A 6,000-nucleotide genomic window follows, 5' to 3' on the forward strand; every position below is an offset into this window, starting at 1 on the left:
TTATATTACGGAGGGTCCGCTCCCGGAATACTCCCTGAGCAAAGTCTCGTCCGAGATTACGAGGAAGACTCTCAACGACGGTGCGGATCGTAAAGCGACACGCGCGTGTTATACACAGCGGATCCAATTGTAATTTAAACAACGTCACTCTACTCCCCCCCACCGAAAAAAAAGAAAACCTCCGAAAAAGGGAGGCGAGCACTTTCTGAAGCCGCCACACTTACGAACGCAGCGGTGATGGTCGATCGTCTGTTGTTAGAGAAGGCTGTTTTGTCATTGCGTAACGAGCGGCGGTCACGAAGCGCGGCGGTCGGTCCGTTCTCGCGTTTTGCATAAATTACGCTTACGTTCTTCTGTCCGGCTCGCGTGCTGGCGCGGCGTTATTGTCGAAATAACGACGCGCGGCGCTGCTGCAGGCGCAGCGAAACAAATAGACCGGCGGCACGTGAGTCGTACGCGAGACGTTCCCACGACGCGGCGCGGGCCGCCGCTGCCGATCGTGCGTGGCTGCGTGCGAATTTCGCCCCGATCCCGCCGCACTCGACTGCTCGTGCCGGCCGGCCGGCGAGTAGGGATGGACGACTTTTATCGATTAGTCGGAAGAACCGATAGTTCATTGTCAATCAATCGATGTTTTCAGATTATTTTATTTTTACTCAATTAATCGAGGTTCGGTGATTTTTTTCTCAACGTCGGCGACCAATTTTTATTTAAAAAAAATTTTTTTTAATTAATTTACTTTAGATTTTTAAACTTTTTTTTTTAAGAGGACATTTTTGTAATATCGTCTTTCAGATACGGTTAACGAAATTCATGAACGTTAAGTCCGGATCTACAATAGGTATAGTAAGCTTTAAGTCTTAAGAAATTGGCCAACCACAGTCAATTATTGTTGTGAAAGTAGGTTAGGATTGGTTAATTTCTTAAGGTTTAAAGTTTCTGTATCTAACGTACAGTCATGGGCAATAGGGTTGTCCGATTTTTATTGATAAGTTTCGGAACGTTGCCGAATGGCTCAATGAGAGCACTTATCTTCCCAAAATTAGTCCTCTTATCACATGGAAAATATATCAAATGAGATGCCGAGTTAAAGAGCTCGCACACTGACGCGATTAGCGACGAACAATAAGCGATATCCAATGAGAATTATTTTAAAGAAGAAATGAAAGTTCTTTCTTCTTAAGACAGAACTCTCATTAGATATCGCTCATAGCACGTCGCTAGCCGCGTCCACTATGCAAGATCCTTTAGGAGGATTTTTAGTAATACTGAGAATACTGCGGGTGTCATTCCATCCTTGTTCAATATTCAGTGAAAAATAAGGATTGAATAACGCCGGCTACATCTATTGCGAATTTAAGAACGTATGCAACATGTAAGCTAAGAGAGCATCGAGTGATGTTTCCGAACGCATCCCTAGTAATGTTTAATCTGATGCTAACCAATTTTGGGAGTACAAATTAGTTCGGTCCGTTTTTTTTGTTAAAAGATGTATTTATTTCAAAACAAAATGAATGAACAGATCAATTAAAGTATTTTCCATCGCTAGCTACTACTTTCTCCCATTTCTCAGGCAATTTTCGAATTCCATCTCGAAAAAATGACTCGTCTTTTGAGGCGATCCAAGTTTGGAGTCAATTTTCAATATCTGCGAAAGAAGTGAACCAGTGATCTGCCAAATCGTGCTGCATCCTTCGGAACAACTAGTAATCAGAAGGAGCAATGTCCGGAGAATACGGCGGATGCGGTAAAACATCCCATTTGAGCGTTTCCAAATATTTTTTTACAACTTTTGCGACATGAGGCCGAGCGTTGTCATGAAGAACGCCTTTCAACATCTCTCGGTTTCAGTTCATAAGGCACCCAATTTCCTTGAATAATTCCCATGTTTCTCAATCGTACGGAAATGGCTTGTTGAGTCACTCCCAATGATTCTGTAAGCTCCTCTTGCGTTTGACTCTTATTCGAGTAATGTCTCTAATTCTTTGTCCTCGAATTTTTTTGGCTGTTCAGAGCGAGGCTTGTCTTCGACGCTGAAATCTCCATCCTTGAAACATCGAAACCACTACATTATTTATCATGTTGGAGCAGCGTCACCATAAAATTCAACAAGCATTCGATGGGCTTCAGTTGCACTTTTCTTCCAATTAAAGCAGAAAATTAAAATCTCCCGCAAATGCTGCTTGGTTAACACAAAATTCGACATTTTCAACATTGTAAAAAGCAAAGTTTTTGTATGAGATTCAAAGCGATATAAACTGAATATTATTGGCAGATGTCTAACCTCTCTGAAACCGCCAAAATCGGCAGTCACTATGAACCATTCATAACAGCCGGAGCCATCTTTTGAAAACGAACCGAACTAATTTGTACACCCAATAAATGTTTACTTTGCAAATTTAATCGATTAATCGGTAAATCGATTCTTTTTTCTTAGAAAATAATCGATGTCATTCAATTTTTTTTTATTAACCGATATTTTAAACATCGATGTAATTTCCGAACACCACCTATCCCTATCGGCGATGCGAAAAATGCGAAACAATTTGCATCATCACATCGTCGACTGTCTCATAACTGAATACAGGCGCACATCGCAGTGATTGGACGCAGTCAGCGAACACAACGGTCGTACAACGCTTGAGTAATTCATTGATATAATTGGTTCAACTTTAGAGATCCAGCAATAAAGACCAATAATTGCTTTGTTCCGTCGAACGCAGCTATATGGAGTTTCTTGAAATATCAAAACTCTCGACTATCCAATCATGGCGACCCGCTGCTCTTCAAATCTCGGTCAAATCCCGATCACGTGACCGCGACAGTTCGAACTCGACTCGCGACTGCTTTGCGTCCGTCGTGTCTTTTTACCCGTCGAAAGTGAGTTCCGCGGGCGAACGGGGGTCGGTTAGGTGTTGAATCGAGCGACGGCCGATTGTCTTGGCGGACGAATCGGCCCGTGCGAGTCTGATTAAACAAAAGCAATGTCGCGTGATACTCGCGTCCAACGTTTGTCGCGTCATCATTGTATGCGGCGTCCAACACGGTTGCTCTTACCGGGCGAAACAAGCGAGGTAAGTTTACGGCTTTGGTCCAATTTAGCGTCGCATCGGACCGAATCCTCGATTGTTGTCGATAAAATGATACGAAGAATCAACCTATGTAGAATTTCGTCATCATCTACGGCTGCGTTCGACCGGTCGACGACGTTCCGAGGCAAGCTGAAATTTTTCGAATGCACTTGCGTACGTGTGGGAGTGCTGAATATAAAATATTGGTCCCGGCGATTGTTCGTTGTTTTGCTTTTTTGTTTTTTTTTTCGATTGTTTGCTTGCTTAACAATAGTTTGTCTGTCAAAAGCCGAGTTTCAGGGGTTTCGCTTCTTAGCGACGGGTCCTAATAAGCTTTGCCGAGATAAGTTTATCTAATCACTTTAATCAGTTCTAAAAACGGATCAAGGTCCATTTGACGCACTTCTCGCCGCCAAAGGTACTCGCAGAGTGACAGTGTAATTGTTCTGAGGGAACACTGAACTCTTTGCAACCTGAGTCGCAAAGGTCTCCACTGGGATTCAATCATGTTGGTTTCTTTGCAAACAAACTCAATGTTGTGGTTCACTTCAATCTCTGATTGTATCCCTTATGTTCAAGTATGTCGTAGGTTAGGTTAAGTTAGGTTTGGTTAGATGTTATGATTCACTTTAATCTGTGATTATATCCCTTATGTTCAAGTATATCGTAGGTTTTCCAGGTTAGGTTAGATCGCTTGAATTGTCAACTTTGCTTGTTCAAGAACTTTTTGCTTTTGGTAGGATCTCGGAAAGTGTCGCGTAGATTCTTAGAACTTCTTGACGTGAAAGTCAAAGAGTGTGTCCAATGTTTGGCAAGCGAAACTCGTTAAGCTTTCGGCTCTCGTTTCACTGTCGGGGCCTGATATTGTACATTTACATCTTTCCCATACTCGAAGAAACGTGCTAGAAAAAGCTCGGTTCGCGGTGACCTTTCGGAAGTACATCCCCACGTCGCGTTAAGCCGTAATCACACCAGCGATTGCCGATTGGATTGCGATTAAAATAGGGCATTGTCTAAACAGCAATCAGTAATCTCAATCGGTGCCTGTTTTGCCATGATTGGTTGAAAAGTAATTGCCAATCGCAATTGCAATCCAATCGGCAATCGCCGGTATAGTGTGATTACTGCTTTACGCGGATCCCGGACTCCGCGGCGCGGGACCCGACGTCAATACGACGCGCGACGGCGCGACGCGCTCCCGCTCCGTCGCGAACCGAACTCGTCGATCTCACGCAACGTTCGTTAAGGGAGGAAGGCTTGTCGCGCGCGTGCGCGCGAGAGAGAGAGAGAGAGAGAGAGAGAAAAAGACAGAGCCGACAAGAAAACACGTCGTCCGTCTGAAAGGCGCGGGACAAAAGATGAATTCGAGACCGATGACCTTTCCCTCTAGGGAGAGAAGACGCGAGAGCGAGAGAGAGAGAGGGGCGGGGAGAGGAAGGGAGAGAGAGGACGGAAGAGAAAGAGAGAGAGACAGAGACAGAGAGAGAGACAGAGAGAGAGAGAGACAAGAGAGCGGGCGAAGAGCGCCGTTAGTCGATCGAGCGGTCGAAAAGACTGTTGAACATTCCGCGCTTGGAAATAACGCGCTTCGGGAATCACCTGGCGATCGACTGGCCTGGCGGTGCCAGTTTTCAAACTCGTTTCCTGCGCGCTCGTGTGCCTCCGCTCTTACGCTCTCCATCGTCCTTTCGCTCCCCTCGCGCGACTCGCGGTGGTCCAATGCACACACACACACACACTCTCTCTCTCTCACTCACTCACTCTCTCTCTCTCTCTCTCTCTCTCTCTCTCTCTCTCTCTCGCTCTCTCTCTCTCTCTCTCCTCGTCCACCCCGTTCGCGCGACTTCTCTGACAACGGGCGACTTTTCCTCCGTCAGAGCGATTCGCACGGAGCTCGGGTTAGACGCATGTCGAAGGGCCAGCCGGTCTGTCTGTCTGTCGGCCGGCGAAACAATCCCGCGACCGTAGAATGACAGCTCGCGCAAGTAGGTCAGGTACCGGAGTGGCGGCCGGAGGGAAGAATGAAACAGAAAGAGAGTGAGAGAGAGAGATGAAATAGTGTGGGTCTCTCTCTCTCTCTCCTTCTCCTTCTCTCTCTCTCTCTCTTTCTCTCTCTCTCTCGCAGTGCCATGAAACAATTCGCAGGCGACTTCTCGGTGAATTGCGATCGCTCGAGCCACCATGTCATGATATCTCACAGATAACGAACGGCCGAGCTCACTCACCTTGCTGCGAGCGGGGCTGAGGTGACGGCCCGTGACAATTTGGAACGGCCGCACTGAACACCCTCCATGCCTACCTCCTGTCGAACACGCACAGGCAGCCACCGTACTCTCCGTGTGTAGCGGCCAGGCGAATGGGGCGGGCAGCGAGGGTCGGAGGGGGCATACGCCTGGTTTTTCGGGACTTCCGCAGCCGGTGGGATGTGCCCGGACGCGCCGTCTTAGACGCAGGCAACGAGCGTCGACACGCACAAAAAGCAGACGGTCACGAAGGGCAGAAAGGCGACAAATGGAAAAATACGAACAGCACTCGCACCGTGGAACGTCGCGTAGCGAAATACGCATGCAAGTCGATCCCGTTCGGCCACGTCCGCCTCGGCTCGGCCGCTGTCGGCGCAACTCGATTCGCGAGCGTGGCGGCGCCGCGCGACGGCCGCGCCAAACTTTTCAACCCGCTGGAAAGCGCGCGCTTTTCGACCATGTTACGCGGCCGGCGTCATTGAGGCTGGCCGTCGTAATGATCCGCTACATTTCTCCAAACCTGTTGAATATTTTATCAAATTAAGAGATCGCTACTCCATAAGGGCTACTAGCTTCTTACAAAACTGACAACATAGCTGACGCTGCGAGAGTAAACGACAAAGTATTCGGCTCATCGCATTCCACCTCACGTGCAACATCTTTTCACTACCACAATGACGCCTGGT

General features: G+C 47.3%; 1 protein-coding gene across 5 annotated transcripts in view; it reads right to left on the minus strand.

Annotated features, from left to right (window-relative positions):
- The window catches only part of LOC105187233 (uncharacterized protein CG43867), a 159,957-nt gene extending 154,296 nt beyond the window's left edge, over positions 1-5,661 (minus strand). For 4 of the 5 annotated variants that reach the window (XM_025304564.1, XM_025304562.1, XM_025304563.1 and 1 more), the window contains exon 1: positions 5,297-5,660. The gene's annotated coding sequence lies outside the window, so the exon portion shown is untranslated. Of the gene's footprint in view, positions 1-5,296 lie in introns of all 5 variants that reach the window. The other variant, XM_025304561.1, reaches the window with a different exon arrangement.
- Between the last annotated feature and the right edge of the window lie 339 nt (positions 5,662-6,000).

Source organism: Harpegnathos saltator, unplaced genomic scaffold (assembly GCF_003227715.2).
Source record: "Harpegnathos saltator strain DR-91 unplaced genomic scaffold, Hsal_v8.6 scaffold627, whole genome shotgun sequence".
NCBI lineage: Eukaryota > Metazoa > Arthropoda > Insecta > Hymenoptera > Formicidae > Harpegnathos > Harpegnathos saltator.